Source organism: Bemisia tabaci, chromosome 3 (genome assembly GCF_918797505.1).
Source record: "Bemisia tabaci chromosome 3, PGI_BMITA_v3".
NCBI lineage: Eukaryota > Metazoa > Arthropoda > Insecta > Hemiptera > Aleyrodidae > Bemisia > Bemisia tabaci.
Genome location: NC_092795.1, coordinates 37,769,020 through 37,796,480, shown reverse-complemented (window position 1 = coordinate 37,796,480; position 27,461 = coordinate 37,769,020). Strand labels below are relative to the sequence as shown.

At 39.1% G+C, this 27,461-nt stretch overlaps 1 long non-coding RNA gene across 1 annotated transcript; it reads left to right on the top strand.

Moving 5' to 3' along the window:
- The first annotated feature begins 16,089 nt into the window (after positions 1-16,089).
- Positions 16,090-26,984, top strand: LOC109032910 (uncharacterized). Its single transcript, XR_011899549.1, has 3 exons — positions 16,090-17,922; positions 24,923-25,076; positions 26,597-26,984. It is a non-coding gene; the product is annotated as an uncharacterized lncRNA (long non-coding RNA).
- Positions 26,985-27,461: the final 477 nt, after the last annotated feature.

The following is a 27,461-nucleotide window of genomic DNA, read 5'->3' as shown; positions in this document are numbered from 1 at the left end:
TTCTTCTTCTTCCTCTCTTGTAGCTCTAACTTTGCATTGAGAGTCTACTTTTTGTGCGGAAACGTCTAAAAATCGATATTGCTTCATTAAAGTTCATTCATTTTCCTCGCGATTTAGTATAATCTACTTAAAAGGACTAAATTCTCGTTTAACTAGTCAAGTCTAAATGCTATAATCGCATATCTTCACGCCTAAGATTGAACGAATGTAAGTCTGTTAGAGTAAATCGTGAGAATATGTTTTTTTTTCTATTTAAAAATCTCCATCTAGGTGACCTTTGGAAATACCATAAATCCCAAATCACATACACATCTGGCAAGTGGTAAATTTGCAGACTTGCTGCTCATTCTATGTCGCACCACTTTAAACGAAATTACAATGCAAGAGCTGGGCTCCTACATTTTCGCGAACTCGTGACCTCCAATTATCCTACGGATAATGGGTTCACCAACTTTACAAGCGCACCCTGTCAATAATATCTGAGCGATGGTAAGCGTTAAGAACAATATAAGGGAGTTAGAACAGCTAAAAGATTGCAATACAGCTAAAATTGGTGCCTGGTGGCTATTATTTAAGATCACTGTGCAAAAATTGTTCACAATGTATCATTTTTGTGAATGAGAAACATTTATCTTAAGAGTACCTTTCAGTTTAGGTTTTTATTTGTGAGTATATAATCAGTAATTTGAAGTTCATTGATTAAATAATTACACTGATTGCAACAGTCCACGACACTGCTTACACTGTTGAAAAAAAAATCTCGACCAAAATCCCAGGCTCAATCTGAAGGAGTGCTTGATACTTGAGCATCTTAGATTTGCCCGAATAGTGTGACTGCTCCATATGTGTCTGCCGAAGATGCCTGGACAAGTTTCCTAGACATCTGTGGTGAGGAAATATAAAACCTGTTACACGCCAATTACACTGTTGCGTTGGATGATTTGAATAACTGTCTGTCTAATTAAGTGGTAAAGAAACTATGTTTTTTTCTAATTTTCCCTTGGATTCAGATCATAAGTCAGAAAAATATCGTTCTGAATAGAACATGAAATGGATGCATTTAACATTAGAAAGACATTTCTTATTTTTTCAGCATTTAGAGCTAGCGTTTTCGAATTTTGACTCCTCGCTCGAGAAATTTGATGAGATATAATTTTGCATTTTTCCGGTATTCTCAGATCATGAATGTTTCATTGGTGGTAAATTATTTTTGCGATCTACGAGATTACGTCATCAACATGAATTGAATCATGTACCTACACATATGTGGCAATTTCAATACCCACCAATTTACTTTGTTGGGAATAATTTTAATATTCCTTATGACAATCAACCGTATGTACAACAATGCTGTTTGTAGAAGTAGTATACTATGCCGAGTCAAAAACACACATGTTACACTGGCAAAATGTATAACATTTTCTGCAAATTCCTTACCGCCAAACATTATTTGAATGTCTGAGCCTACTATTTGTCCACCTGATACATATTATTCTCACATTAATATTATGTGCTGCTTACAAGACTGTTGTCTGCTATTAAGGCAAAGAAATTTCCTTGACATCTTCTTAAGAGAACTATAATGTTGAATGACTCCAAGGATGTTGTGAATACTAAGTGCCATCGTCATCACCACTAAAGAATAGATAAACTTCACCAATCAGCAAGGAGTTAACGGTTACTATTACGATCTATTTTGTTTTCAGTTTGCAGATAAAAACCGATATTTAGATGCAAATCAGCCCCAAGAGTGGTGCTTCTAGCGCGGTCTGAACGGTCGCGCAGTGGGTCGAAGTAGCTCGAGATAGTTTGAGAGAAAAAATATCTGTAAGCAAATTTTACATTAAATTAGTCTATATGCGCTTTGCTTACGGATTGTATGACACCAGCGCACATATTACATATTCATAATTTTGATTGTCTATGGCATGATGGACGAATGAAATATCTGATATACAGAGTGATATATCCTACACTATGGGAGGGCCGATGTTATATTGCAGTTTAAGTCAAATAACAGTTTATTCAGATTTCAAACTTACTGCGAAGGAATTTAGTATCATTTTTGACTAGAACCGTTTAATGTTTTTATCTGAATCGGTTTCTCTTAGATGGGCGTAAGTCCAAAAACTCATAAGCCCTAGCAGCCCTATAGCATCCTGCGTGATCAACGAAAGCCAGGGCTCATGATTTTTGGACTTACGCCTGTCAAACAGAAACCGAGTTATTTGGATTCAAAGTCTTTTCAAGTAGAAGACTTCCATACCAGAGTGAAAGTAATATTTGACTTTTTTCTCTTGTTTTTTGTATTATGATTTTTAATTGAGAAGAAAAAAAAATCAATAATTTTTTTCGCCGCAAGATGGATACTTGCTAAAAGCTTTATTAATTTTTTGTCTCAGAAGTTTTGGTTTGTGTTTATTGTTTTTTAATGCAAAAATTTAGAGACGTTCTCGCCATCGAGTGATGAGATCATAGTGACGCAAGAGCGATCAGCCAAAATTGCGCTCGAGTTTAGCGGGTGCTACGTGTTCCGAGGGAGAAGCTCCGGAATGGCGGTTGCCGGGATAAACGGGGAATTTGGAAACTTGATGACGCAACGCATTTCGGTTTCGGTGAGCGCTCCACTTTAGCAATGTAAAAACCACTTTCAGGGGCTTGGGTAAACACAATGGGTCATTCGTGGCTCCGGACGTCCAGACGTGGCTCTCAACTATACATACACGCTCCACATTGTCAGATTTCCGATAGTCAGCTCGACTATTGGTTAAGTTAGCCCAACTTTAGGAGGATCTTGGGAGTCGAAAGAATAAAGGATAGTTTTATCAAACGAAAAAAAATTGATTGCTGATTTAACAATTAAATTGTTGGAAAAAGATGTCCGACATGTTCAAATGTACATTTTACAATAGCGGAAAGCTAATTTAACCACTAAGGTGTTTTTTATCGTAAATCTACATTGGAACATGCTGGACATATTTTTTAACAATTTAATTGTTAAATCAGCAATCCATGTTTTCTTTGCATTACATTTTGATCGTTATACTTTTGTATTAACCCTCATTCCTTTGCAGGATTCGTTCATGTATTATAAAACGTATTTTAGGAAGGAGACTTTACCGGTAAATTTGGAAAAAAAAAAAAAAAAAAAAAAAAAAAAAAAAAAAAAAAAAAAAAAAAAAAAAAAACTATCTTACGCTTTGACTCATACATTTTGAGGTTAATTGATTTAGTATGAAGTCTGAACAAATAAAGCATGGATGAATTTTTAAAAACATTTCACCAAATTTTGAAACAAATATAATTGAAACATTGTAAAGTAAATCAGTTTGGCAACTTGGTTCAAGTAGGTACTGAGAAGCCTCTCGGCTTTCAAAATAATTGTAACGGACAGAAAAATATGGGTTTATCACGTCGGCAATTGCTGCACTCACAGCAAGAAGAAAGGATTTTTGATGGGTGGTAATAATAGGAATTAAACCGATCGGCTACTGCAAATGAGTGTTTAGTCCACCGCCACGCCGGCAGTTGTTATATTTTTGCGTCATTTACAACATAAAACACGCAGAAGAAAGCACAGTATCTACTTTTATTCTTTAACTTTTCTTAACTAAAGGATACAGTCTCCTTCTTTGGTCAACGTACATGTATGTGTTTTAATACTACTTCTTGTAGAAATGGGTCACATTCACCAAAAATGACCCGAAAGCACTCCAATGTTGCTAGAATTGTGCATCTTAACATTCTTTGCAATTAAATCACTGATCGCATGAAACAATGTAGGTATAGGTGCAGCTTTCGCTATTTCGAGAAAAACGTGTTTGAAGTTACGAAATTACATGTATCCTTATGGTGGAAAGAAAGTTTGAAATGACATTTTGATTCTTGAAAATTGAAATTCGGCTGCGAATTTCTCTCAGAATATGCAATTAGACTAGTTCTGCTTGAAATCATTCATATCTCATTTTTTTCAAAAACTGCACTTGTGCGCCTTGCTCTTCAAGCACCCCTATACTGCCGCGCTAAGGGAGAACGTCGTATGAGCCTTCAGGCGTTGCACAATTTCCTTTCATAAAACACGAATTTCCTGGTAAACTTATGAGTATTTTTCTTCCAATTTCTTTGAAAATTTGTTTCGCAATTTCACCTAAATTCCCTGAAAATTTGAAGAAAAAATATTTATATCTCTCCTCCAAAATAAACATTTTAGTGAAGGGAATCTGGCAACTCGCGAATCTTCATACGGCGTTCTTCCTCAGCACGGCATTATAGCCCGATTTACTGTAAATAATTAAGATTGCGGGTCATCAACGCTTGGTTCAAGACTGCTGTGCTGAAAATCAATGTCGAAAAAGGTGCGAACGTACAAACAGAAGACGAAAGTGCAAAAACAAGCAAAGAGCTACGAGCAAGATCTGCTCCACACGTTCCTTTGCCATCTCGCTTCACTTCCGTCATCATCGCGTATGAGGATTAGAGCGATCGGAGGACAGGACGTATCGACTCTGAGTCGCCCGGCAGAAAAGCAATTAGTTGCTGCACTTCTCCGGCGCAATTTATGAACTTCCATGCTTGCTTTCTTTCCACCCAACAGGTCCCGCTCAACAAATAATCTGCCAGGAGTCACGTAAGTTTGGGTCAGCCCTGTATCCTCGTAATTCTCAGCTTGAAGATGCATTCGCCTTGTTTTCTTTGCACTCGCAATCCGTGAAAAACAGCAGCTCTAAACCCGAAAACCCCGTGAGTGGTGACTTCTGATTCACGTTAGGAAAGCACGGCTGCCGCATCAAAGAAAGGACCCCACCCGTAAGATTAAGAGATTTGGCACCAGTTACGTTTCGTCCTTATATGAAGTTATTTTTTGCAACCTCCTGAGTACGATGAGCTTAAAAAATCGAACCTGAGCTGATTCTGCATGAAAGGAGCAGAATTATTCCATCCAAAAGCTCCCATTCCATGTCTGTCAAAAGTTCCGGAATGCAAAACTTTTTTGTTCCAATTTCTCCCACTCCATGACCGTCAAAAGCCCCGGAATTCTTTTTCAATTTTTTCAAAAGTTCCGGAAAATGCAAAAGATCCGGAACATATTACAGGGATTTCAAAAGTTCCGGAAAAAATTCTAGAAAATCTCAAAAGTTCCGGAATTCGGTTTTAGTTCCGGGAAATGGGAGTACTGATTCCATAACTATATTACTGATCTGCGGTCAAACCTTTCGAGGTGCTTCGTGTCTGTTTTTACAAAGAGATTTTCATTATAATTGAGGTATAAGCGCAATGGTATGGGTGCGGAGGGGGAAAGGGCAACTCCGTAAGCTAGAGGGATGAAGCGTGGAGCGTGGGTGGGCTGCGGAGTGGAGGAAGTAGCGGACCGCTCAGACGTTATGCGTTAAGCGTTACACGTCATCGCGTTGGCGGTTGAGGAAAGCTCGACTTTCCTCACTGTGCCGTCAAAGAGGATAAGACTACTATACACAGAGGATGTCATCTGGCCTATTCTGAAAATTGAAGGAATATTAGCGACTTTGAATAATCCACACTCTTTTTGCGTAAGTTCCTCCTCCTTAATATTTTTAAAAAGAAAATGTCTTTAAACTGTGTTGCTTAAATACCGTAAAGAGTAGGTGTTAGTTTAGCGGAAATCATTTTCACTCTCCTCCGTTACTAAGAGCAGAGATGAAATATACAAGCAATTTATAAGCACCCATACGACATATGAGGCTTTCTGACGAATTTTCAATGGAGACATAACTTCACCTTTAAAGTTGACGTTCGATTCGCACGAATCCAACTACTCTTTACTTAATTGTCATCGATAGGCAACCCTTGAAGCACTATTCTGTGAGACGAATACAGCTGACCCGAATCCCTCTGATTGATTCCCCAGATTTCTATTCAGATTTTGCCCCAAGGCTTCGGAATATTTATGACAAGCTGAGAAAACGTACTAATTTAAAAATATATTTCAGGTACAAAAGTTCAAGTATTGTTACTTCGTTAGTTTTATTGAAAGTATATCTAAAAGCTATCACACTTTGGTTGCGGAGGTATGATGTAACAAATTCTTACATCGAGATAATTTTTTTATGTCCTCTATTATGCATTTTCCACTCCTTGCACGATTCATTTACCCAAAATATTCAGAAATCATTTGTTAGTAAAGCTTCGAAGAATTCCTTTAAACTCCAGGGTTAAGCTTTGATTTGATCCGTAACTGAATAAAATTAGAATTTAATTTTTGGCTCGTTGTCGGAGGGCGTGTCACTACTTCCCTGAAGACACTTCCATTCACTCAACATCGGAGGATCTCCCTAGTGGTTTTTTAAACCATAATTACTCCAGGAGATGCTATCCTCCATGGCCAGTGTTTTACGTTCTCGGAAATGTGAAAGTGTAGATTTTGTTGAATCTTCGCGATGTGTGGCACAATCATTCCGATAATTATTTTAGCAGAGCAAAATTATCGAATCACCACTTAAGGATCATTATCTTGTTACCTGAACATATATGCTAATATTCCGTTTTTAATGTCAACAGAACCCATTGTATTGGTGGGTCTGAATTGTGAGAACGGAGGAAAGAACTGAAGACGAGTAACAAATGCTGTCTGTCTACACATTGGCGCCACACTTAGGTCTATTTAACTCAGTTGAATTACTAATTTGGAGCTAAAGAGGTGCCTTTACGCAAAAAGTAGTCCGACCAAACTTGAATTGGATAACTCAAACAATCAAAAATGTAGATTTGGAAATAAAGGGTAACGTGTGATTAACTTACAAATTAAATAAACACCGCTGTTAAAATCCAATTCAAATGATATGTTTGATAAAGAAAAAACGGATTAAATCGAAAACGATTCTCCCCTCCTCTAAAAATTGACTAGGTCTGTAGGACTCGGAATATTTTTATATAAAGGGACCATAAGTCACACAGGGTGATCCAAAATTGCCACACCATCCGTATAATTGCTTGGGCGTTTGTTCCTTTTCAGGGTGATCTCCTTAGGAATTGGAGAGGGGGGGGAGGCAAAAATGTTTTTTTTTTTTTTATCTAGGACTGCTCACAACATTTCATGTCTCTATCTTAATTTGATCAAAAGTCACAAGGTCGATGCATGGTACTGGTGGTGCAGGAACATTGGATCGCCCTGTAGAATACTGATATGTGCACTAAACCACTGAATTGGGATAAGAACTGGAACATCGCAGGATGAGTTTGCTCATCATAATGTCACGCAAAATACGTTTAACATAAAAAAAAAACCCAAAGATTGATGACAAACATCCGAGAGAGGGATTAGCGTTCATTAATCGTATTGAAAAAAATTAAGGAAGTCAACCTTTCCGCTCGCAAAATTCCCAAAATCAGTGTGAGTCATACTGGTCATCGAATACAAATTTATCACCTATCGTTTTCGGGGAAGAACATTCGACACAGAGAAAATACCACTCTCTTGTAAAAGTAACCTTAATAAGAGAGGCGTCCAATTTGATTCCTGCAGTCTTTGGTTTCTTTGGTGAGTGGGAAGGTTGAATTGACTAACAATAAGCGGAAGTTTTTATTTCTCATTTACATCGTAAATTAAAATTGGAGGTCTCCAATATGCCTACCTTCTTGCATGCGCAATTATAATACCCAAAACAAATCCAACAATATTATGGCAATACTATTAAGCGCTCAGCCGATAGGCAGCGCTTTTTGATTTCGACTTGCCTCTAGAGTACTAGTATACTAGTGCTAATTCGTTTAAATGGCGCACCAGCTCATCGATGTGTAGGCTTTTTTTTTTTGGGGGGGGGGGGTCCAGTTTTAAAATAAGTAAAGCTGTGAAAACCGTATTTTACGCTTTTAACGTAATGCGCAGGTAGTTTCGATCGTTTGTCTATAAAAAAATTTCTTAGTGGTAGAGTAATTCTTATCGAAATTGATCGTTGAACTCAAATGAAGCCTAAAAAAAACGCGCCTGATGAGCTCAAAGGTGACTATCATTTTCGGGAAACGAAAAAACGCGTTTACGGTTTCCTTGGTAACCTTTGTTTGCTATCAGCTGATGTTGTATTTCCATTACCCAGCCAAGTCGACGGAGTTTATACTTCCTTTCTTCACTAAATACATTGACTAACACCTGAGCGCTTTTCTAATACGACAGTATTAGAACTTTCCCGCTTGTTTATTATTGACTAGACTGAGTAGACTGCAGCGCCTTGAAGCAACTATTCGTGTTCCACGGGTGTGCGTGTTGCATACTCAAAAAATGAAGGAACTTTCACTTTTCTAACATTTTCAAAGATGAACGGGACTAATCAATTGTAGCACGCAAATCATTGAGTACCTACGTAGGGGAGTATTACCAAGTTTTACTCCAGATACTGTTATGTTTAATAAAGTTTAGTGATAAATCATTTGCACACCCAGTTCCTACGGGAACTCCATTAGTTTCAATACATTTTATAACTTTGATTAAAACTGATAGAAAACTAAGTCACTCTTGATCTCTGAGCAAACTGTAATGCTTGATTCATGGTCCTCACATTTAGTGGCTCTTTTAACACCTAACCGGAATATTGCAATAGCTCGGAGAAATATTCCAATCAACGAAATGCCATCGGGATGCTCTCATCCTCCACGAGGTGCCTTCAGGACACACGTAACGGAGCGCATAGCGTGACACTGGCGAATCGTATCTTGAAGCGATCAAACTCGATTTGGCCCCGGCTAGGTTTAAGTAAACGTTGAATTTAATTCTTTGCATGTCCTGGCGCGGCTCATGAATAGGGGCTTATCAGCGAGGAAACGAATCCTAATGCCTTGCATTCAAAATCCCAGCGGAAACCTTTCCTGCTGTTGCCACCTGTAGAGAAATCTTTCCCTCCATTTGGAACGGGGATGTTCGGGCGTAATAATAAAATGCCTCTTTAGAGGGTTGCAAAAAGGTTTTGAGGGTGCTTTCCTCATGAAATCTTCAATTGGACCGAGTTCATCAGAGAGGAATCGACCCACATTTGCGAGAAAATTGAGTTAAGAAGAGTTCCTATAGCTGTTTATTTTCTTCTGCCAAAAACTGAAAGTCGAAAAAAAGAAGTTAGTTTGTGAAAAGAGCGGTTGAAGTTTATTTTCTACATTGAGCCTTATGCAGGAATAAAACTTTGAACCTCTTTTTCTCAGTTTCAACTTGATGTTCATTGGTTCCTTTCTGATAAACTCGGTCCAATTACAGCTCCACCTGAAGTCTCAGTGCAAGTAATCGGTTGCGCTACCTGAATGAAAACGGTAGCGAATGGCAATTGGACTACATTTTGCAATTTGGAACTAAATTCTAGCCCGGTTTCAAAACAACGTATGTGCCATTAGTTTCCCTATGCACATACATGTTTTTCCAGAAGAGCCAGAATTTATAGTTCCAAATTGCAAGATGCAGTCCAAATACGTATGTCATCATAAGCGTGCGGTGATGGATTAACGCCGAAACTTCGAGACCCTCTTTGAAACTCTTTGACTTCAAATTTCCTGGTTCCGAGCCTCCCTCAAAATGTACTCTGGACACTTTTAAGAGCGTCTTACAAATATAGCCTAGGCTTCTATGTTCATCTATGAGGCTGAATTTGAAAGGTATTATCTCTTCACTGTTTTCTTTTTTCTAAAGCATATGCAAACTTAAGCATATCCTTACAAAATTAATACATTTTTCGGTAAAAGGGCGTATGAGACTTCCAATGCTGCTCAGATCGAGCAACGCAGTTTTCTAGTTTTAAGTAACTTATCTGAAAGTTCTGCTATGAATTATTCCCTGAATCAGCTCCGGTTTTTCCTCACTATTGTAAAGAAGTAGGTAAGTCGCGACAGTGAACGAGTTTCATCTGCCGCGAAAGCTACAAAAAATCGCACAATCTTAGCAGCATTAATAGCCTCAAACACCCATTAACCGAGAAAGCCCCCAATTATCGTGTGTCAAAGATAGTATTCACGAGAAAAAGTATATGCAGATGGAAATATTTTTGTGACACCTACCGTGCGTTTCTTAACGCCGATGCTGCATACTATATGTTTCATTATCTGAAATATGTTATTTAGACTGAATATTTCATTCGCAGTACGTAAAAAATGAAAGTAAAAGGTTAGACTCAATAACTGAAGCAGTCAAATTAATGCAGCATGGTGGCAAGATAAATGCCGTATTTTATACTCTATCTGGCAAACTTGTGGTCTTAAATTTTAGAGAACCCAAGGAACGCTCTCGGAATATCAAGATATGTTCACCGTACAGATTTGGGGATTTTTTAAAAGCTCGGTCGCTGTCTGGAAAAACCTCCTGACGCACGGAGAGCTTTCACCCTTACACCGCCGCACCAGTCTATACCCCTCCTCTTACCTTATAATCAGTGGTGCGAGCATTGACTAATTAGGAGAAAGATGAGTGTTGTCTGGCCTACCAAAAATGCAAGATTTTTAGACCTTAACCGGCTAAATTTAGACTTCCAACAAAAAACTCAAAGTGATGTTTCCTTGAGACGAGGAAAGTTGTTAGGAGCCAAAATCAAGACCACTAAATGCATCCTTATGTAAAATTTTGAAGATTTTAGTTCATCAGAAAGGTCTGGTTACACGATCTTCCGAACCAATTCTGATCAAAGTAGACCACCTGATGACTGATGGTCACCATGCAACAGTCCTCTTTGATCAAAATCGGACGGGCCGTCAAATTTTGATCAGAATGGAGTACCACCATTCATAATTTCCTGCCACGGGTAACATTTCTGCCAAGTTTTCATTTTAAAATTAAGCAAATTAATGATGTTAAGACTGATGACTTCCGACACTTTGATGGTAATTGGTTCGGGTATTTGATCGTGTACCGAGACCTGAACAACATATTAATATCAAATCATTTGAAGTATCCCTTACAAGGTTTTTAGGCGAGCAAATTTTCTCTTGGTTGGAAAAAAATTACTCTTCAGTATCTTGTTTATGTGTTTTTATTGGATTGTAAATTATAAACATAGAAATAAACTAAGAAATACTTACAATGAATTTGGCTATCTATTACTATTTTCTAGTTTTGTATCCTTACTACATGTGGGCAAGTCTGCTCAGCACAAGTCTGCAGCAGAAAATAAGAGCAACCTAGAAAACAAGGCCTTGCACTGTTTTATTAACGGATCCACGTGCAAAGCATCATCGAAAAAGATCACGAAGGAAAAGATCAAACAAATCAAACGCTGCGAAGCATTACTAACATCCTTATTCTTATTTTAATTAGCACTCGTGCACAATTGTTTCCTTTGAATTTCCGCACTTGTGCGGAAATTCAAAGGAAACAATTTGTATTTTCGGAACAGCAATTTTAAAATCTAATAACAACCTACCCATGATTTTTTAATGAAGATTCGCTGCTTTGATATTGATCGCTCTCTTACAGTCCATTTCACCCAAAAACTGGCATTCATGTAAGAATGGATTTTTTTACTTCCTCTATTTTAAGAGATTTCTCCAAATGAAATTAAGAACGAGGAGAGGAGAAGGAGGGTAAGCTAGGGAGGGAAGAGAAGAGGGGGTTGAGGGTAGAATTCAAGTGCTGGCGTTCACATAGGCACGTCCCGGAGGGGCGCATAGCTCCTGAGAAGCTTATCGCAGGACACTCGACTGCAACAACTAATTTCCACCCCGTCCCGATGCGCTCTCCGTTGCATCGCAGCGTGATTGCACGCCGCAAAGTGGATCGAGTCATTAGGAGAGGTCGGACAAAATGTGGAAGCTTTAAACTCTTATGTTTAACTTTTAAATTAAACTTTGAGGTTCTAAAAGTGGTTTCAATGGTTTCCTCGTGACATTTCCTTTTTGAAGCATCCCTTGAAATTGAAAATGCAAACAGTAAAATTTGGAGTTTTAGTCAAAAATTTCATGTCCGACCTTTCTAATTGACTCGGTCCACTGTGCGTCGTGAATTTGACGCACAGGCCCCCAAAACGGTAAGGCATCGAGTTGCGGCAAGCATCCCTGGGTCCCTTCGTACCCTCCCTGCACTGGAAATTGGATCGGTTAATATGTCTGCTTTTCAGCTTCTCTCAAGCGTCAAGTCTTCAATTTGAAAGTTAATACATAGACCTGACCTATGTTGGCACGCTTGATCACATTAAAAAAAAAATCACCACGAAAAAAAAAAGAGACAGACTCTCGCGAATCGGAAATTTTTATAGGGGTTCTATAATGTCATCGGTTTAATTTTCCCGCCATTCCTCCGCCACCATTATGGAGTTATTCAGAATTTTAAAAATCCAATGAATGATTCATTTTCCTCATGCTGAAATACCCCCGGATACCAAGTTTCATGCAAATTCGTCAGCAACCTATAAATATCTACGTCCCTCTTTAAATCCTCATTCGGAAATGACTTGATTTTCTGGAAAACTAGGGCCGGAATCGTTTTTCTCGTCCCAAAAACGCCAGAACTCTGATTGTCATGCCAATCCGTCAATAAAAATGGTTATGCCAAATTTCTGTCATTTTGAACTTTGACCGGCAGGGCCGGATTAAGGGGGTGGCCGCATGGGCCGCGGCTCATGGCGGGAAAATGTAGGGGGCGGCAAATTTTGCAATCTTTTTGAATGTAGGTATCCAAAAAAGAGAGGAAAAATCGGATTCAGAAAATAAATTACAAACGAGAAAAGGCGACAAAAACTCTCATTTCCTGAGAGTAAAAGTACAGTAATTTCTAATTTTGTCATCTTTCGGTGATACAAGAGACAACACCTTTATTAGTCGAGTTAAGAGAGAAACCAAACACGCAATTTGACCCGGAACGGAGCGGCGCGGCGGTCGGCATGAAACGCATAGCGCCTACAAGACTGCATGAATACTTCACGCATTGCTCCAACACGGTGCGGTCGGCGCGGCGGCGGCGAAAGGTAAAATTATTAACCACATTTATGTTTGTTCTTTCATAATTTGTTCGTTCGTTTTTTTTTTTTTTTTTTTTTTTTTTTTTTTTTTTTTTTTTTTTTTTTTTTTTTTTGAATGGAAGGCCTTGTGGAACTTTTGTTAGTGTTGACAGAGCTTTCACAAAAAATGTGCCCAACACAAGTAGACGCGTCTCGTACACCCCTCCCCCTCCCCCACCGGCACGTTCACTTGATGGTCTTTATAGATAGTATTTGACAGATCACACATGTGAGATTAAATTGATATCGATTGATTCAATATGTAACCACAGCTTCAAAAGCCCATTTAGAAATCAGAGGTAACGGGCCTTATGTGATCGAATTTTTATTCTCTCGAGTACCAAATGGCAATGAAAAGTGAAATTGTTAGGAATGTTCTCATTTTCAGCTTTTCTAAATTGAATCCTAAAATTTTTGTTTGAGGTTATGTTGTATTGTTTTGAACCAAACGATACATCGAACCACTGTCGAATACGATCTATTGATGTTTCAAAACGAATGAGAAGGGGGCGTAAAAAAAACATGCGCGGCCTATGGGCGGCAAGTAGGTAAGTCCGCCCCTGTTATTGACCGGTCTGCACTGTTCGACTGGGTTGTGAAAAATCGGTAATCACTCGTAGTGTGCGCGACTGCCAGCGCTACCTACCAGTGTAGATTGCAACAACACAGTCCAACTCGGTGGAGGCATGGCCGTGCTCCGAAAGTCCGTGCTCTGCAGCGTCTGCCACAGTCTTTGATAAGACCTTCCGTTGGCTATCAGACGGCCGCTGAGCCTTGCGGGAATATAATTGATACTCAATGTGTCAATAGTACGAAGATAAGTTGAGGAGTACGGTCCAAATTCGGGGTGCACGACGGCAGTTGCCAGTTGCCTTGGACCCTTGAGGGCGCCTCGCCGGCCAGCCCGGCCTTACTTACTTACTTACTTACTTACTGATTGACCGGTTGCCATTTTATGAAAAACCAAAATTTTGTCATGCGGTTTGCGGCAATATTTTTCAATTTATTGTTTTTCAAATTAGCGTCACAAATAGGACTTTTTGATAACCCTGTTTAAGAACAGTCGGGTTATCAACGCTCGTAAACATAAACTTTGATTAATTAACAATTCGTTTAGTCAATCATTTAAAAATCAGCGAGGGCTCTTCACACCCTCTAAATGATAAATCATTGCGCCCAGCTGAATCTACATAAGATCAAGTGTTCGGAACGCCAATTTCACCAAGTGCAGAAACCTCATAAGTGCAGGGAGATGATTGACGGGGGTCAAAATCTCTCGCAAGAACAAGCAATCTTGATCGCAATCGGAACCACTGCGGACCACAATGACACTGCGGCAATTGCCGACAATGCCCACTTACACTCCTGTAACATGTACAAGCGCTTTCTTTGGGACGTGCCCGGGCAAGCTCACTTTTAACAATACCGATTATATCACCCATTTGCCGGGCTCAAACCGAAACGTCAAAAGTTGGCTGCGATGGGGACGATTGAGCCGTAATGCCATCGACGTTGATGCTTTGACCTAAAATCCCGACTTGGACCGCTGCTCTAATTGTTGAGGGTTTCTTGAGGTTAGGAATGGCTTAAGTTCAGAGTATTGAAAATTATTTCGCTTGTTGTGAGAATTAACTTCCGTAATGTTATATCCGGGATCGGAGATTTCGCTCATTATTTTGAATGGAGCACAAAAGTGAAGCAAGCCAGACGGTAAAATGTATAGTTACTGTTATTACGCATTGCAAGGAAAAATACCCTAAAAATCGTGGCTCCTCTGACGTAAGGGCGTATCTCTATTTCCATATGAGCTCCAGAAAGTATGGAGTTTTATGGTTAACAGGAAACATGTGGAAATTGAGTTACGCTTTTATGTCAGCAGTTCGACAAAATTTCGCCCGAGCTGTACCTATGTATAACATGGTGGTATAAACTGGACTAAATTTTGCAATGAGGAACCACTAACTCTGGCTCATCATAGAAATAAGATATATGCCATTGGTCTCTCTATGCAGAAAGAAGCTTTTATTGAAGAGTCAGAGATATAGTGACTCCTTATTGCAAAATGTAATCCAACTATTGGAAGAGCTCAAATGGTTAACTTTCCTTGACATTTTTGGAAATTTTTAACATTGCTTTCCCCAAAATATTTTGTGGACTCATCACTATTGTGCCACCTGTTATTACGTCTTTGAATGTTTTTAGCAAATGAGATTCCGTCTGCCTAAAGTTTTTGTCAGAAAAACAAAAAAAAACAAAAAAAAAAACAAAAAAAAACACGTCTGTTGTAACTTGGGGCAACATCATTTTTAAGAAAGATATCTGCTTCTTTTGCTTCCAGGCATGGCCATGTGCCCCTACCATGGTCCTGAAGGAGTTCCAGTCGGATCCCAAACCCTCAAACTCCGCCGTTTGCGTAGCGTGTCTCACACGGTGACAGTGATTATCAGTGTCGTGTTGTTACGTCACACAATTAAGTCCTTTGCTGATCAAGTTTAGCACGGACTTAGCTTTGATTTGCACTCGGCGATACCAAGAGTGACCCACACCCACGCTGACACGAGTCGATTCCCTTGACGTGCGCTCCGGCATTGCCCATTTTCTGAAATTTGTCCGAGCTTCGTCTTAAACCCATCGTAAAATGAGGGGAATTCCTAGCGAATGCTCGCAACGCCGGCCAAGAGCCCTTCGCGACCACTTGATTGCGACACTGTCAAACGATTTCACAGGGGACGTATCGGTTGCAAAGTAACAAATACTAAGCTTTATTAAATCCGCTTAGCTTCGATCATAAATGTTCGCAAAAATGGTGTTTCGGCGTTGCGTTTTGATTCGGTCGGTGAAAAGTATAACGAATTTCCTTGTAGCTGCAGACTTTATTGATGCAAAAAGTTTATTGTTAGGGAGTTAATGAATGTTGCAAGGAGAGCTGATAGGTATCTTCAAAGAATAATAACTTAGACTTTCGTCAATTTTTTACACTGCAGTTAAGATCTTGGCAGATCAAATCATTCCTTTTTTTACTTCTGTATGAAAAGTTAACGATTTTTTTTCTGAAAACTTCACATGGTTGGCAATTTTAAACGTATATTGTATGCATCAGGTGTTGCGAAACTCCATAGTACAGCGTTTGACAATGCAACATTTCAAGATTTCTCTTCTCGAGATTTGCCTTTTTGTAAAATATAGGCACGAAGTTAAATTAAATAATATTTTGAATATAGAAAGATTATTTAAACTGCAATCGTAACAATTGATTCATTTGAATAAAGCTGACTCGAAGATTGATGCAACACGCCAGGAATATTCGACAATCATTTTAAATCAGTGAAAGTTTGAGCGGAAACTCACGTTACACTTGCATCAAACCTGAATTGCAGTGTAAGGTGACACAATTATTGTAGCTTACTAACTTTGCAGTTTATAACTAAGAAAAAGGCACATGCTCATCCTGAGTCTCTGAAATCAAGCAATTTGCCCCCTATTTTACTTACCAGAAAAACTCATAATCATTCGAAATATCCATACAAAGTTGTACATTGATAAATTCAGCAATGCCATGTGTAGGTGGGTAGCGCGAGCTTCGTCTCAAATGAGCCATTTAAAATTATTGCTTCTTTTAGTGAATAACTATAACACCTTGCGGAAATGTTTATTTTTAAAGACATTTTCAGTTGACAGCACCTCCTAATCCCAAAATTGTCGATAAACGTTGTTGATACTTAATTGCAATGCCATGAATTATGAAATTATTAAGAAAAAGTTTGAGACTTAAGTTCGTACGTATGTACAAGTCGCTTTTAAGGCACCATAGGGTGCTCTGTGACACCTACTCGCTACAGGAATCTATCATGGTAGAGTTTGTACCGCGCATAATTTCAATGATCCCAATAGAAGATACTTACGCTTGATGATCGAGCTACATTAAAAATCAGAAATCTGCATTTCAGCTGTGACAGTATTTGGCTTCAATATTGCCTTCGGCACTTTGGGTCTATTTCCTGCACTGAGCTCTCGTCTATTTTAAACGTCTCTAAATTAGAGGGAGCACCTTTGAAATATAAAATATCGCGAATAAATTAACGCCGTATCTGCGGCTATTAATCGCGCGGGCTGGAAGTACTGAACAAATAGCGTAATCAAATCAGTCATATCACGATGATCTCGTGGTATAGCACGCCCAGCTATTATGGAGCCCGAGGCATCAGTGCGCGCTGGTTTAATTCCCTTGATATTTAGGAGTCCGATTATTGAAGGGGCCCGTTCATCATCGACCGTGATTATTGCTTATCGATCGTCCATTGATTCATCAATCATTTGATAGCAATTAATTGAATCGAAAGTGGCAAAACGATGGAGTGAGTCATATTTGCACTTTCCAGAGAGGAGGTTTGACTCCGGTCATGGGTTTGTCGTGGCAAGTGATCGTTTGTGAATTAAGGCCTTGCACACGGAAGTTTATAGCAAAAATTTGTTCATTCTAAGACATTTTACACACCAAGGACCGTATTCTGAATCGAATTTCAACCTTGACTACTTTAATGGCTTTCACTTGTTATCTTTAAGCGCACTGAACTTGAAAAATAATTGTACCAACCTGTCTCAACACGGCACGTTGTGTGCTCAGCATTGTTTCTACAAGCGTTGCTTTTTAATGTCTTTCATGAGTAATGGCATAAAATAGAGATCAGTTCAAACTACAAGGGGGGAACAAATACTTGTTTGATCATTAAATACATATCTACGTGAGGTTCTGGAATGTTATTCTGTAGGAAAGATCTGCGTAGTTTTCACTGTGATTTTGTGGGAAAATGGAAGGCCCCAGAGTAGAGGATGGATACGTTTTATTCTCTCTCGAAAAATTACAACGGAGAAAATTTACGAATCTATAAAGCTGCAATATTTTTTTCGTGGGATGATAAAATATCAAATAAATTTGTAAAAATAAAATTAATCAATTCAACGAAAATGCTGAAATATCTGGTTTCACAAAGTAAGTGTTTTTAAAATACTTTATCCAATATTTGAAGCTATTGAAAATGTTTTGTAGTTCGTAATATCAGAAATAAAGTGTGCGTCAGTAATAACTACCCCTGCAAACCTCAATGAATCAGAAATTGTTTGAGTTGCAATCTTGGGATGGAATTAAGTTCTTCGCTCCAGGAAACAACGACCTAATCTACACGTAAAGGTTTTCATGTCAACAGCATGATGAAATTAACAAAAGTAAACGTAGAAAAAGTCATTTCTCCCCTTTCAGGAGGAGAAGCTCTTTGCTCTTAAGAGCATTTCAAATAGGTCGCAGAAGAAAGCTCCCCAAAGCAATTTTTCGGGAACGCATTTCGCCGTAAGCACCCACCCGGGTGCCTTCCGACGTGTTGAGAAAGAGCACCGTCTGAGCTTTTGGACGGTGCCAGCTTTTGTCCGCTAAGCTTTGCATTTTCTCAGAGACATGGGAACATTTTATCTCAATTATTTAGGAGAGTTTTGTTCATAATTTACTTTTAAGTACCTGAAAATGTCACGGAAAAATTATTCATTTCTTTCCTCAAAAATAAATGTTTTCCTGCGGGAAATTTGCCAACACTCGTGTGAGATTAAAAGAACTTTCCCCAGCATCGCATCATTTTCTTTTCCAGGATGAGGGCGCGAAACTTCATTCTGAGGTTGTGAAGTTGACCGAAAGAACTTATTTTCTTCCAAGAAAAATTTTGTCCAAACACTGTTCAACATTTTGGTGATTTTTGCGTTTTTCTTTGGTAACTAAAATGAACAAAATTAGAAGAGATGTGACCGAATGACTTAATTTAGTATAATACATGTGTTTAAATGAGAAATGCCACCTAATGGCGTGACACGCGGTATAGATTTTCTCACTTTGATATATTTTTCTACAATTTCCTATATCATAGTTTTTTTTCTATTTATTTTTTTTATATTTTTTTTAAGTACTACAAACGCAGCTCCCTATGCACTTGCAGAGGCAACAATATACCTTTTTCGCGCAAATTCTCCATTCGGAACTATATTAGCGACATTTTCCGTTGGAAGTGCCCCACAGTCCACGTTAATAATAAATTTTACGAGTAAACTTCTCGCAACGCTGAAATTCAGTAAGGCTCTTTTAGAGTCCCTTTATGAGAGAGTCGAGACAATGCGGTTAATGGATGTCACAAACGGGAAGAAAGATTACAAAAATCGAATTTTTTTTGCAATCTTTAATCAATCCATTCCCGAATCCCTGTCTCCGTTCCCTCTTCATTTCCATTTTTTCATTGTCGTACCCCCAATTCCCCGGTCCATTCCAGTTCATCTTTGCAATGGAGAATTTGAAAGCAAATGTTTTATTACTTCATCTAAAAGTGCTTAAAGAGCCGATTTCACTGTATTTTTTATAATTTTTTTCTGATATGGGAAATAGTATAACAATAGATTTAAAAGTGAGAAAATGCACCGTCTAGTGACGTCATCTGGCGGCATTTCCCATTTAAACACACGTATTTTAGCAGATTAGATCATTTTGTTTCTTCAACTCGAAATTCATCAAATTACACACACTTGCAAATTTTCTATTAATAAAAATGTATTCTTTATTCCCGTGTGTGACCCTGTGAGGGTCTAAAATACGGGAACCAATCAGAAATGTAGTCGCATTGTCTTTACTCTCAGTATAAAGGGACTCTAGGCTCTTTCATCTTGGAAACGACGCATTGTGACTCAGTGCACATTAGATTCCTCCCCCTTCTCGTTACGATCGGATCTTTCCTAGTGGCGCGACGATTACTCGCAATGAATCTCGAGTGATTACGAGTTCCGTTACGACTCAGCAGCGGCGTCGCGTCGGGCGTCCCTGTGGCAGCCCCGGCAATTACAGGTGGGTCGACCGGCCGCGGCACCGGCACTGCAGGAAAGATCCCGCTGCGCTGCGGGGGGTTACGCCACGGAATGCGTCGCGCGTCACATGTCGAGCCCTCCGGCCCGATTATTGAAAGTTCAAAGCTGCACGATAAACCATCGAAATGCGATATATTACATGGCTGAGGTAGGGCTGTGTCTTTGCTTCGTATCGACGTAGATACAATGATCCGGCCGCTGGGGGCATTCAATCATTTCACCGCCAGCCGCTAAGCCACTGCGCCGTCTCAGCGTGGACAATGACAGTCTGACTTGTAGCATCCAGTGTGTGGTCTCCCTGGTAGCATACGAAAAAAATGTACAAAGAACGATTGAAAAATCGGTGAAAAAATACGTCAAAATGTAGTTTTAGCGTACGATTGAAACACGGATAACGAAGGTAGTAATGAAGCACCAACTTGGAGATTTCCAATTAATAGTGGGAGTACCCCTATTCTAGCGGCCCCAAATTTTGCGGCATTACCCCAACTTTAGTTGTGGTATTACCAAACTTAATTTGAAATGTCCATATCATCCAAAAAGTTAGGGTAGTACCAAAATTTTAGGGGATAACCCTCAACACTTCTTCTCCGAGATGACTACGAAGCAAGTATTGGCTACAGCAAGAGGGCAACAATGAAGTGAAAGTTTTAACAGTAAATTTTGAAATGTTAAAAAAGGGTATGAGAGTTTTTGAAGTAATAAGAAACATGTATTAAAAAAGACCAATGAGAAAGTGTAGTATGTAGGATTTGTAAAAGGAAAATGGAAAAAATCAAATTTACACTCTCCCAACGTACTTATCCTTTTATTAACGATTTTTTTCCGATTGCATCCTTATTTACGCAAAGCTTCATCTGTATTTACGATGCTGTTATGAGTTTTTTTTCCTAGTCTACAAGCGGCATGTTTGTGCAACGCGTTATTTTCGGCGAAAAACGCCGTACGAACATTCACATATTGCCAAGTTTTCCCAGATGAAATACTTAATTTAAAAAAAGGATACCGATAATTTTCCTTAAAGTTTTCAAATACTTCAGATTAAATTGCGAATTGAATTTATGGAAAAATCAGAGGAAAAATTATTTTAGAGTCTCACGGAAAATTCGTATTTTATCAAAGGAAATCCAGCAGCATCCAATGGTTCATACGGCCTTCTTCCTTAACACGGTAGTATGGCAGAACGTGATTAGCAGAAAATTAATGTACTTAAATTCGTCACTCCTCTGACGTGAGCATTGGCGGATCCAGCACATGTGCAACATTGCTTTTCTCCATTTAAACCTATGGAAATGTATCGATTTTTGGAGGCGCCAGGTGCTCCGAGAAGAATCGATTATTTAATATAGTCTTAAATGGAGGGAACCCGGTATTGCCAAATTGCTGGGTCCGCCTTTGAACGTGAGGGCGTATCTCGACTTCCACATGAGCCCGGAAAGTATAGAGTCTTACGGAGAACAGATCTCACGTAGTAATCGAGATACGTCCTTACGTTAGAGGCACGACAAATTATACTTACTGATTAAGATGCAGGGCCGGATTAAGGGAGTGGCCATGTGGGCCGCGGCCCATGGCGGCAAAGCTATAGAGGGCGGCAATTTTTTCAAATGTAGGTATAAAAAAAAATCGGACTTAGCGAAGAAAAAATTACAAACGAGAAAAGGCGACAAAATTTCTAATTTTCTGAGAGTATAGTAATTTCTACTTTTGTCGTCTTTCAGTGATACAAGAGGCAGCACCTTTAATTAGTCGAGTTAAGATGGAAACCAAACACGCAATTTTGCCTGGAACGGCGCGACTTACCTAGAGAGAAATGATAACGAGGACTTGAGATGAAAAGGAGAAGCTCTCGGTGCAGCGATCGGCATGTAACACATATTAGCGCCTACAAGACTGCTCGAATACTTCACGCATTGCATAAAACACAATGCTGCCATTGCGGACAGCGTGAAACGGATAGCGCCTACAAGAATACACAAATACCTCACGCATTGAGGCAGACACATTGCGATCAGCATGAGACGCATAGCACCTACAAGACTGCGTGAATACTTCACGCATTGCATCAAACACAGTGCGGCCATTGGGTCATTGCGGACAGCGTGAAACGGATAGCCCCTACAAGAATACACGAATACCTCACGCATTGAGGCAGACACATTGCGATCAGCGTGAGACGCATAGCGCCTACAAGACTGCGTGAATACTTCACGCATTGCGTCAAACACAGGGCGGTCTGCGAGGCGCGGCGGCGGAAGTTAAAATCATTAATCCACATTTATATTTGTTCTTTCATAATTTTTTCGTTCATTTCTAATGAATGGAAGGCGTTGTCCACACAGAGATAGGTTTACAAAACTTAACTTTCGCGCAAAGTTCCATGAACTTTTGCTAGTAGTGTTGACAGGGCTTTCCCAAAAAATGTGTTCAACACCAGTAAACGCGTCTTGTGCACCCCTCCCCCGCTGGCATGTTCATTTGATGGTTTTTGTTGATGTTTCAAAACGAATGAGAAGGGGGCGGCAAAATACTAGCGGCCCATGGGCGGCAAGTAGGTAAATCCGGCCCTGTAGGATGTGTAGAGAATTCAACCCCTCAAAAAAGGAAACGGAATGTGACTCTTTTGGATCGTATATTTAAAAATAATGATAAATCTATGAATCATCAATAAATCATCAAATGATAGATTGGTAGCCGTTGTTCCGATTCGCGGGTTGGATTTACTTCCTTTAGTCGGAAGCATCGAGGTGTAAGTGTGATTCTCACGGGTTCGGTGCGGGCTTTTTACCGGGTAAAAACGCAGCAGCGTCTAGACGAGAGGAAGCGGTCGAGCGGAGAGCAAAGCTATTAAAACTTGCCCGGTCGTTTCGGAATGACTCAATTCCACAATCACCAGGATAGGATGACTCTCTTAGATGATTCCTGCGCGGTCAAGAACGGCTTCCTCGTGGAGAATCTCTGTTATTTCACGTACACTGCATGCCCCTCTTGGTCTTTTCTGTCGTGCTGAGGAAAAACGCCGTATGAACCTTCAGGCGTTGCCAAATTTCTTTAGATGAAATATGATTTTTTTAGAAAATATGTGAATATTTATCCTCCACATTTTAGGACAATTTTTGACGTAATTTAATCTAAATTTTATAAAAATTTCAAGGGAAAATGTGCATAACATTTGGATTGCATTTTGCAAAAAGGAACCACTAGCATTGCAATGATGCTAAGATTGCGCAACTTCATCCTTTGCAATAAAATTGCGGAAATTGTGAAAAACTATGAAATATAGATGATAATATTTGTCTTAAATTTACAGTTTTTAGCGAGTAAAATGGAAACTATAAAGGGATAATCGGGGTTTTCCTCCAAGACAAAATAATTTGCACAACATTGCAATGCTAGTGGTTCCTTTTTGCAAAATGCAATCCATTTCTCAAAAATACGTATTTTATCCGGAGAAATTTGGCAACTCTCGAATGTTCATATGACGTTTTTCATTAGCACGCTGCAGCTTTCGACTGGACGTCTTTGCGAGGAAAGAGGGGGAGAACGTCTACCAATTTCAATTTTTTCAAGGAACGTGTTCGTAGTCACTTTCACTGACACACTAATTTAAGAAATGAATTGCTTAAAGTCTGAGGAAGTTCTAGTTAAGAAGTTCAATACGGTCCTTTTCATCAGCTCGTTTTATTTGGGCGGGTAGGGGCGCAATTTGGGCTGATTCTAAGTAAAGGGGTTCAAAAGTCGTTGCAAGAAAGCGAACTTTTTTGGAGAATGAGAGAAGCAGCAATAGTGTTAATAAATCAAAATATGCATTAAGTCGGAGGTATTATGCCCAAAAAAGGTCACATGGTGAAATGAGGGAGGGATATCGACCTCCACTTCTGCCCTACCGCGTGACTTAAGTCTGTAATTTGAGCTCAAAGATGTTCCATACCTTTCATTCATATTCTTCATCCAAAACTAATCAAATAACTTAATAGACTTCTCTCTAGGGATTTTTTAAATCAATTTTGGATGCGCCTTAAATTTTCCAATCCTTTCTAAAAATGCCTGCGGTCCTCTTTCCATAAATCCATCTTCGTTGCTGATTTTATAGTGGTTGGCCGTCTTTTGAGTGATTCTGACTAAATTGAAATATCCTGTTCGTATATGTTCTCATTCATGACAATAGAAAACTCATTACTTTAGATGACATCAGGAATGAAAGGACTGCCTCGCTGAGTGCAAGTTGACATTGAGTGTCAACATGCACCTCGGCGGTTGGAGCGATTTTGCACCCCAGGAATGTTCGAAAAGCTACTCTAAAATGTATATTCCAAAAAAGTGATGCGACATACAAATAATTTTACAGCCTACATAACGGCTGATCTTGCCTTAATTGGCACAGATTGCTTTGACAATCATAGAGTCGTAAAAACCCACAAATCTGATATTGATTTTTATACGGATACTATTACGTGCCTACGGATACTATTACGTTTATAACCAGGCGTGACAAGGGGCAGGTGTATGTGGCAGAAAAAAGCTGAGGCTGTCAACGAAGCGTTAATTAAATCCTCAACTCACACAAACAGCTTGATATTAACCATACAAAAATAGGACTTGATCTATTTTTTAATCCCAAAAATACATTGATACTCCCTTTACAATTTGTATGTCATAAAGATTTCTTGTCATCTTTCCGGCTTTAAAGATTATTCAGGGATAATAAAGTGTGTCTATGATGTTACAATACATTTTCAGCAGATATTGACTGATAAGATCATCAAGACTTGAGGAAATGCACTTACTGAATTTTAATTGATTAGCGCTGGTGGCGAAACAGCCGTTTTTCACGGTGTGTTTTGTGGTGTCTGTAATCATAAAAGTGACACCAATTTAATATATGTCTATCACACTGAAGTAATTTACCAAGTCCAGACGATAGACTTGAAGGTTTGTCAACCGCACGAGTTTACACACCTGGTGCTGAATATATGCTCCGTATATTTCAATGAACATATGGTCCTTGCAACACACATAGACAAAAAGTGCAGTTTGTTTTTGACAAGTTCTATCATCAAGCGAGAAGCTTGTTTTGATGGAAGTCTTAATCATTTTAGATTGCCGCCTGGAGCGAAGATTACTGATACGTGTGAAATTTATTGGTCTCAGCGTTCCATTACATCATCTCTACTTTAATGCCGAAGCTGCTCGAATCCCGCAAAAGTTACTAAACTCAGTTGCATGTGTAAGATGCTGCTCTTGAATTGGGAGGTATGGCAAAGCACCTAGTCTGCTGAATGTTTTTTTCGCGCGAATTTAAAATTTTTTTGGATTGTTTATTTTTAAAATTTAGAGAAAAAATAAAAAAATGCATAAGTTGGTTTCATTCCGATCTAACGATGCACATCGAGATAGAGGCAACACATCGAGATTCTCTCTTCAGAAAAAAATGCGAATATGGTTCTCAAACAATGGCGTGGTGTATCTGCCATTTAAACCCATGGAAAAGGATCGATAAACAGAGAGTTCGCAATGAACTCCTTAATAGTCGATCTTTCGTCATAGCTTCAAATGAGAAAATATCGATAATCGATTATTCACGCCTCATCGTTGTTCTCAATGTCTAGGTGTAGAATGTTATTCAAACAGCTCTTTCGGAAAAATACTTATCCCTGAAAGATCAGTTGCCTAGCTATGACGTCAAACAAAACTAAATAACCAATTGGCTGCATGAAGATGGCAAAATAACAAGAGAATACGATTCTAGTATATGTTGTTTGATTAAAAAATCTCTTGCTAATACCAGCTTGCCGCTCTCTCGCTAAATAATTGCAGGGTCAAATTTTGCGAATTTTTCTTAAAAACCACAAGTTTCCTTTGAGCCAAAATACCAAAAGTGGCAGTAACCTTCTGTAAACAAAGTTCTCATTTTACTCACGATCTTTAGGGAAAATTTCACATGCTCATGCTTGAATCCCCTAACTGAACCTAAATTGGAGTCTTTATTTCCCTGCTGCCCCAATTTGGTTACAATTGAACCGATGCCAGTTGTCTTAGTCGTGAGAAGTGGAAGTCATATTCCTTATAATGAAACCTTGGAGCTCTCAGGAGGCTGACGTTAGCAATCATCTGGATCAGAATGTCATCAAATGATATTGATTCTGTGTCGAGGGTTTTCAAATTTTAGGAGATCATTTGGATTCTTGACACTCTTAACTCATTCAAAATTTTACTTTTGGATAGGAATAAGGTAAATTTTCGTTTCATTGAAAAGTGCTTATATGCGCCTGCTGAAATGTATGAATGCACCATTTTTAAAAATATTATTAATGTTTGATAATAAAACTAATAACTTATTCAATTTGTACTCATGAAGTTACGTGTTTCATATGTGCATTTGTGTAATATGTGTCAGTCTTAAGTCCCAACTTCTTATTTACAAAAGTTTTTTTTCCTTAGACTTTTTTAGTTTTTAAATTTAGGAAGCTATACTGCCTTGCTCAGGAAGAAAGCCGTATGAACCTTCAGACGCTGCCATATTTCCTTCAATAAATCCTTAATTTACTGGGAAAATTGTGAGTTTTTTTCTTCAATTTTTTCAGGTAATCTTGTTCGCAATTTAGTCTAAAATGTCTGAAAATTTCAAGGAAAAATAAGCGTAATCGCTCTCAAAAATACTTGGTTTGTCCGGGGCAATTTGGCAACTCTCGAATGTTCATACGACGTTCTTCCGTAGCACGGCAGTACAGTGACAGTTTATTAATTCGGTGTTAGTCCATTCGTTTGCACAGGGAGCCGAGGGTGAAAACATCCGCGAAATCCAAGCGCGAGGCCACTGTGAGGCGGACCGAACGGATGATTTACGGCGGGTTATGCAACACGCAGAACATTAGAGCCAGAGATTCGAGAGCAATTGGTCGTTGTTCGGATGCGGGTGTAGTCACCGTCTCAGCCGGAGTCATTGTGCGCCTACCTGCGTCCGTGGTGAATAGTAATGCATTATTCAACAGGAGCCGACTTCGATCCCTCGCCGAACATTGAAAATCGTTCGCGCCTTTTTTCTAGGGGCCCCGACGCTACGCGACGCGACGCAGACAACACCATTATTCTTGCATTTCTCTTTTTATTACACTCGCGACTACTTGCACAAAGCTATGAATAAATCAGTGTTTCTGGTGCACTTTTTTTTGTTTCATTTTTTCGCCACTTTCGCTGCCTCTTTCTCCCGGCGCTTCTATGCGGAGCGTTGGTGCATGTAAACACCGAGGGGATTGTTGCAAATAATAACTCCGAAGCTCAAAGTTTTGTCTTTTGCGGATAAGCTTTTTATAATAGCACCGAGGTAGACTCTCTGCCAGGAACTGTTTTACTCGGAGTCCGATATGGGGCATTGGACCTTTATACGCATCTCGATGACGGAAGTAAATTTTGTTGTGCACGGAAAAAAATTGAATGTTGCTTTAGCATATGTTGTTGAAAAATGTGCGACAAGTATAAATGCTGATTTTACGATAAAAAATGCTATGTTTACTGCGTCCACGGTAAAATGAACGGATTCAATGTTGAGTTAGCATTTTTTCAAATCCAAAATCAGCATCTGATACTCGTCGTGCATTTTTTGGACAGTATAAATGCTAAGTCAACATCCAATTTTTT